The sequence below is a fragment of the Thalia democratica genome, chromosome 9 (genome assembly GCF_965202585.1).
Source record: "Thalia democratica chromosome 9, ktThaDemo2.hap1.1, whole genome shotgun sequence".
NCBI lineage: Eukaryota > Metazoa > Chordata > Thaliacea > Salpida > Salpidae > Thalia > Thalia democratica.
The window spans coordinates 10,803,780-10,812,193 of NC_139173.1; positions in this window are offsets into that span (position 1 = coordinate 10,803,780).

The following is an 8,414-nucleotide window of genomic DNA, read 5'->3' on the forward strand; positions in this document are numbered from 1 at the left end:
TGAGAAGAAAACATTGTTAAATTAAAACTTTACATAAAACAATCAAACAATACAAATGTTTATTCTTGAACAACATGTTTACTGCAGCAGGCTGTGGCTAGAATGCCCTCACCACTCTCTGTGGCTGGTTTATATAGCAATGTTCTTAACTTTATTCAAATTACATCATGAATTTCATATCTGCTCTTTATTTTCTCCTTATCTTAACTTGCATCAGTATAACACTTGATCTTGCGAGCTTTCTCCTTAACGCTTAGATAAACAAGAATTTTATCTCAAAACTTTTCATAAAATTTTAACAGTTATCAAGTGCAATTTGATATTCTGTTACACATGCACAAATTATCTAATATAAATATTCATTAATGTAATAGGGGAATTTGGTTATCAGTTCGTTTCTTATCTTAAAGTTTTTTCGTTTGTCTCCTAGGAAGTTTGTTCTCGTTTTTAATAATAAACAAATGATGTAAAACTAAGCAAAATATTTAGTTTTGCAATTAATACTACTAGTATTTTTCTCTAACTTAACTTATCTTAACTCGCTGGTTATATAAGTATCTAAAAATCTGATTTCGAAATTTGAACCATACTTTATTTGTAAAAAAAAACATTTTGTAGTTCTACATTCGAAGAAGTTACTTTTAGCTGTTAAGCAACAATTGATTTAACAAAGTGCCTTGCTCTAAAAAATATTTTCATTGCTAAACTATTAAGGACTAAAGTTTGTTGTTGATCTAGTTAATGGTTAATTAAAAACACCTAATAATAATTTGCAACTTGTAATTTTTTTATCATGTCTCAGAGAATACGATCTTTAAAATCTTTTATTTAAAAAGTAATTTATTTAAAAAAGTAATTTGTGTTTTAATTTTTCATGGTGGAGCAAGTTCAAAACTCAAAGACATAAAGAAGAAATTGAACTTTGGTTTTAAATATGAATAAAATAAAGTTTTATGATACTTATTTTTACTATATGATGCACCTTAAATTTTTTCTGTGAGTACTTATATAATTTATCAAAGGTGTATAGGTTTAGATTCTTCTGTCAAACCTGTGATTTAAATTGAAGAAGACATATTAATAAGTCGGCTAAAATGGCCTCAGATAGTTAATGATTAGTTAAGAGCTGTCAATTAATGGGTAATAACCAGCTAATTCATACAACAAAGTAAAAGTAGTATAAGTGCACAAGGAAATTATAATTTCTAAACGTTTGTTATAGTTATTGAAAATTATTTTGTGCACGAACATAAAGAAAAAATGTATTGTATTTTGATTTAAGAAAACAATAAACTTTTTAAATACATCAAAGTAGATATATTACCAACAAAATTTGTGGGTTACTTAAATAGTGAAATTAAATGGTTATTGTGCAGTGTCCAATCACACTAACCATAATTAAATTTAAACTTAAGTTAGAACTAAATGATACTTTAAGGTATTCTATACTACTTATAAGCTTATCAAAGCTAGGCTATGTCAAGTGAATGAGCATATTGTATTAAAGAAAAATTGCATACACTAAAAAATGTATAAAGAACATCAACTTTAGAAATTACTTTAGTTGTGGCCAAAACTTTTACACCAGAATTAAATTTAACAGGAATATATTTTAAGAATAATAATAATGTTACAGTTAGTACTTAAAAAAAAACTGCTTATAAGAAATAGAATTGTTTAAAAACAAGAACTTTAAAACAAACAAAAATAACACAAATGTCTAGTTGAACTACATGTTAGCAGGAGCAAGGTGGTCTAGAATGATTGAGACTGCCCAAACTCAGTATACATATAGCTGAACATAGCCTTAGAAATATATCATCCGGCTAATTTTCTTCTAACCGTACTTTTCTTCTACATAATTCAACATTCAACTAAGTGGAACAGCCAGTGAAACTTTTATTCCTGGTATATATGAAAATAAAACAATTTAAATAAACTTTACTTTATATTCAAATTAAAAGATAGTTAAAAATATTTTACTGACTTGTTCTATTGACTTTCTATGTACTAATAAAAAATTAACCATAAGCACTGTTACTATAATAAATTCTCACTAGTAAAAAAAATAAATTAATGACACTCAATTGTATAACTATTTAACCAGGGGACGGGTCAAAATATGCACGAAGGGGCAGTTTTGCACGAAAGGAAATTTTTGCACAAAGACACTTTAGCACGAAGACATTTTTGCACGAGAGTAAAAAAAAAATTAAAAAACAAGCAAAAAAAAAAAAAAAAAACAACAAAAAAAAAAAGAAGAAAAAAAGTAACCGACTGAGGGAAAGAGTTAAGGGTAACAGTGATAGTAAAACTAAAATAAAAAAAAAAAAGAAATTAATAATAACAAATAAAAAAACGCACGAAAAACAAAAGAAAACAAAAAAAATTAAATAAAAAAAGAAAAGTACCGACCGAGGGTAAGGGTTAGGACCTTAGGGGTAAAAACGATAACAAAAAAAAAAAATCAACCCGTGCAAAAGTGACCCCTCGTGCAAAGTTGACGCCGTGCAAAAATGTTCCATCGTGCAAAAGTGTTCCTTCGTGCATATTTGATACCCACCTGGTCGTAAAACTTCAAAAATTGTTTTTATTATTAGTTTTTGTGATATGGCATACGAAAAAGAAACTTTTTTTAAAGCTTATAGACTAAAATATAAAATTCTTATGAAAAAAACGTATATAAACACTACCTGGTTTTTTCTTTAATGCAGGTTTTCATTTTTACTTTTATATTCTCTAAAAAAAACTATTTAAAAAAAATAGTTTAAAGTTTTAATGACCATTATTTACATCTGAAGTAATAATCAGTTCTAAAAACAAACATTAAAGAAATTATAAACACATATAAGAGATCGAAGCTCAAATTCTGACACTAATAAGTCGAATTTGAAAGTTAAATAAAATTAATTATTAGTATGAAAAATTTTGACTTAAATATTTCAATAAGACTTATCAAAGTATAACGTTTTAGATTGTAAGCAGTATCTACTATTAAACAAGAACTTTGAAAATTACGAATTATGAATCTTAGTTAGATTTTTTAGATCATGAAAGTTGTGATTAGGTAACCTTGCTTAATAATTCACTTAAAACGATTCGCGAAAAACTGAAAAGGTTATTATTTTCAATTTCCTCAAATTTAAAAGCAAAAGTGTTCTAGTCTTTCATCATTTACTTTTTCACCTGATCTCTGTTAAAAATATAATGTAATTTATGATTTAAAAATTTTATAGTAAACCAGCAGAATATGACAAATAAAATGTTAGTATCTCAATGATAGTATTCTTTTAATTATTCTTATTTCCTCAGTTTTTAAAGTAAACCAATTAGGCAAAGACTTTTATTTAATATTAGTATACTTTTAGCAATTAATTTTCAAATTTTAATTTTCTAAAAAAAAAGCTTTAAGTTTTTAATTACACGAGTTAATTAGGTTGTATACTTTAGTAAACTAACAAAACTTAGTTATGAAATATTTTACTTATTAAAATCAAAATAAAATATATGCTAGTTATATGTTTTATTGTTAAAGGTCCCTTAACTTTATATTTATCCTATCATGACAACTTCTAATAAGTATAATTAAAAAAATAATATTAAAATTTTCTTATACATTAAGTATTTTATAGGTTTTATTACAAAACAAAATGAGACCTGCTAAATACGCAGATTTTGACTGGCGGAAAGATGTTATGTTGGCAGTAGGCAAAGATCGCGAAGATAAACTGAACGCTCTGCTGACAGAATCAGACGGCACAAGTCCCTCTTTTAAAATAAATGAAGAAGACGATCTTGATGAAGAAGATGAACAATGTTCCATTCAAGTGTCAGTTCCAAAGAAGTCTTTTAATGCTGTGATGAAAACGTTATCTCTCCAACTTTGCGACAGAATCTATAAAGAGTTAAGAAAGTTTAAGAGTGCGGATGAATTAGATTCGCAAAGGAAAATGATTGAAGCAGGTGCTTGGAAATGTCACAAGAAAACGGGATACCCACACTTGTTTGATGATGCAGATCTCATACTGCCAACTGGTGCTGAAGAAAAAGCTAATTTCCTGCACCACTGCGCTGTCATTTACTTTGCAGTTTACCAAAAGTATATTTCAATTAGAAGAACAGAGGTTCAAAAATTGTGAATAGAGTGAGTTATCGGTATAGTTGAAGTTGTTATTTTTATAAGGTTCAACATAAAAGTGATATAGATTTTTCTCTTACAAAAGGATCAGTGTCTATTTTATAAATTAAAACTACGTTTATAAAGTTTTTTTTTACTTTAATGGATCCCATATCAGTTTTTCTTCTGCTAATCTATTTAATTTTATTTCTTTGAACAAATTACATATCAATTAAAATGATTTTCTTTTTACACTAAAGTTTCCTTTCTTGTTATATACAACTTAATAAAATATGTTGCTCAAACAAATACTTTATGAATGTTTTAAAGTTCGTAGTCTAACTGAAACTAACCGAATAGTTAAAAGTTTAAAGTAAACTTACAGTAAGGTTTATTGATTGGTAATATTAAAAATATTAAGATTCACTAATTTGTTTGATACAAATTTATACAAAACTGTTAGACTTTCAAAACCATTGTCTTTAAACTGCTAGGTTCTTTTTTTAGTTTTAAATAATAGTCACAAATTTCTATATCAAACAAATGCATTCAAAATAAAAGAAGTATAAAAATATAATCAACATAAGTTACTGCTAGTAGGCTAATATTATCAGTTCAAATAAAGTACTTATTTTAATTTGAATTTATAAATATAAACATGAATAGGTTTTCTTTTTTTTGTGGTTGCTATCTGTTTTTGATGTCAATACATAAACCGTCACATTTTCAAATGATTTGAATAAACTTTTAGCAAGTTTATAACATTTACTCAAAACTTGTTTAAAAATGTCCAAGACAACGACTTTTATTCAATTTACAAAATATATCTGATAAAACGTTTATTGAAATCTTATTAAGCTATTACTAATTTACCAACACAGTTTGTATTAACCACATTAAACAAAAATAGATTACTGTAATATAATTTAAATTTAGTTACTAACTATTACCTATGTTAAAATACAGTGTTCAGTTTTTTCTTTTTCAAAAATCTAACAAACCTAAAACGAAATACTTTTTGTGATATATTTAATATAGAATTAAGCAACAAGTACTGTTTTAAATAAAATATGTAGAAATATATTTATAAATTTTATTGTAATAATGAAAATAGAAGAAAGTTTTTGTAAGAACATAACTAAAAACCAAAAAAAAAAAACTATAACGCATTTGCGTTTAGACTTATAAGTTAAACTAGTCTAAAATAAATGTTTCAAATCTTGTAGAAAAAATCAAGTTAAACTTGTCACCTAAAAAGACTGTTAGGAAATAAAAAAATTTCAAATCAATAATACTTTAAAGTTGTCAAAATTTTCTTTTTATAATTAATACGTTTGTTTTCTAAATCATTTCGTCAATTAATTGTCTTTTGTGAAAAGATTTTAACTAAACAACTTAATTACAGTAGTTCAATCATATTAACTGCAATAAATTTATTTTATGAAGTAATTTAATACTAAATTATAGTAACTAATTATTTTTTTTAGACTTTAAATTAAAGTTATCCTTAATGAATTTTTCATGTCTACTTGAATATTGATTATTCCTTATAGAACGTCGATAACTACAAAAAGTATTATTTGATTTTTTGTAATCTCGCATGAATAAATTACTTGAATTTAACTTTTATTAAGATTAATTATTACATGTGAAGGTTTCTTACTTACTTATTTTGTATTCCATAAACAAAATTAAAAACTGAATAAATATTTTTATTTCAAACATCACTTGGAATTAAAAAGTTATAATAAACAGAAGTCTATAAAAATGCAGAATGACTTGAATTACTTTTCCGTTAAAAAACTTACTTATAAATTTTGTAACCTTCGAATTTATAACGTCCGGGACATGACATTAACTATTTTAGTTTATGACTCGACAATCGAGAGTTTTTTCATATAGCAGGTCCCTGGACCAAATTTTTGAGCGCTTTTTTTTTTCGTTCAATAAAAAATATTTGTAACGTTAAATCTTAAAAATTATAAAATGAAATTATGTAATAAATCAGGTTTTATTACCTAGTTTTAATGACTATATTATTACCTTAAAAATTATTTGCACAGTGTTTTTCTTTATCAAACTAGCATTTGTTTCTCTGTGATAAAAATTTTAACACAGTGTTTAGGACAAAGAAACATATGTTAGTTTTATAAAGAAAAGTAGTACCGTTTAAATTGTTTTTGTTGTATACTCCAGCAAACTTGCTTCGCTAGTATCTATATAATAAACCATTAGCTTACCTTTATTTTAAAACAAGTCACTCGAAAGTTTTACTAAAGTATTCTTATTCACCGCTGACGTTTAGAACCTTAAAAATTTAAGTTTAGTAACAAAAAGACATGACCAAAAAATTCAAACTTATAACTTAAGGTAAACAACTAACATTTTAAACTATTAAAGTTTTAAAGTCTTACTTTCTAAAAAATAACGTGCAAGTATTTTAACTTTGTTTTTATTCTAAATAATGCATTGTACAAATTTAAATTGTTTTTCACATTAAGAATACAGTAGTAAATTCTACCTAGTTAGTTTTATTCTTGAGTTTAACTTAAGTTTTGAAATATTTACCATAAATTAATTTTTTTTAAGAAAGTCAGAAAGTCACAGTATAGAAAGCAACAGATACAACAATAAGTCTGTAGGTTACATTAGTTTAAGTATTTCTTAAATCCTAATAACTTTGAAGTACAACTTCTTTCAAAAGTATTGTAAAATAAATAAAGAAAACTCTGCTTTTTTTAAATAGGCTTCATTGCAAAAACAAACATTTTAATTAAGTTTTAGTTATTTGCCGAGTAACCCCTGTTAAATCCCAATAAAAGCTAGTTTTTATACAACAGTTCAATGCAAATGAATATGTTTTATGCAGCTTAGTTTCAACTTCTGGCCCACTTTTGTCTAAAATCAAATAAATTTCAAAGCAGAGCCGTTTTAAACGAGGCTTATCAAAGTCTACAGCTACAATTTTTTTACAAATATCAGCACTAGACGCATACGATTAAAGTATAAGAAACTGTACTGTTTGAAACTTTTGTCTTTTTGAATAAATATCATTTTGTTTATTTTATATTATAATGTAAACACAAGGTTTAAACCATCTTTTAAGTTATTTTTATTTTTTTTTAAAGAAATAATTTATAAGTTTATAAAGTGTAAACTAAACTGTATAAAGTATAAAATGAGTATTTTAAGAGATACACTTTCATGAAAATTGAAATTGATTAAAGTATAGTTTGTATAAAAATTAAAACACATATTTTAAATAAATTAGATCATAAGGGTTTTTTTTTAATTAACGTTTACTCTTATTTTAAACCTTTGAATAACAAAAATTCTATAAAATTTTTGCTAAAAGTTGGTAATGCTTAAGAATTATTGGACTAAAAACGTTTGAAAACGAATGCTCAAATACTAAAGGTAATAGATTTTTTATAACTTCTTTTTTCACCTCTTTAGTTGATTCCTTTTACAATAAACCTATTAAATTATACAACTTTGGTTTTAAAATTCTTCTGAAAAAAAGACATTGAGAAAAACTATATAAACCCCTATTACTGAGGTGTAGAACACTTTAGAAGGCGGGCGTGATATGATAAACTTTAGTCATTTGCGAGCCGGAGCAAAATTTACTTGAGCACATGGCTTAAGTAAACGTAGTTAAAGTATTAACAACTGTTTAAATGTGGTAGCCTTCAGCTAGCACTAGAGCTTGATTTTTAAAATATTTTGTTTGAGAAGTAGAATAAATATACTGAAAAAGTCACTTTTCAAAATAATATTTCTTTTTATCATTTTCATATTTATGCACATATTAAAGAACAAAAACTAGTGTTAAAACATTTACCAAGAAAAGCGCAAAAAACACAAAAAGTTTGTTGTAAGTTGTAAATGATACACTTTTGGTTGTGTAGCAATGTTAAATTGTATAAAATCTGGCTTCCTTTTTGATAGGGGTAATATCAGTAAAGACTGCAGGTGGGCTAATACATCGGTTGTATTTAAAATTGCTCATTATTGTTAATATTTTTGGTCAAAAATTTTTATTCACAAATGTAAGTAGACCTAAACATACTAGTAGTTATATCACCATTACTTTCAAGTGGTAAAACTTTAGTTTGTTAAGTAATGCATAAAATTTACCTGAAAAATATTCTAAGACTAACAGAAATTGTAAACATGTATATAAATATTTTTTTAAACTTTAATGTCAAATTATAAAAAAAATATAAACTTAAATAAAACATTTACTTATGGTTAAACTTTAAATACTTTATTTAATAAAATATAAAATGGTCTT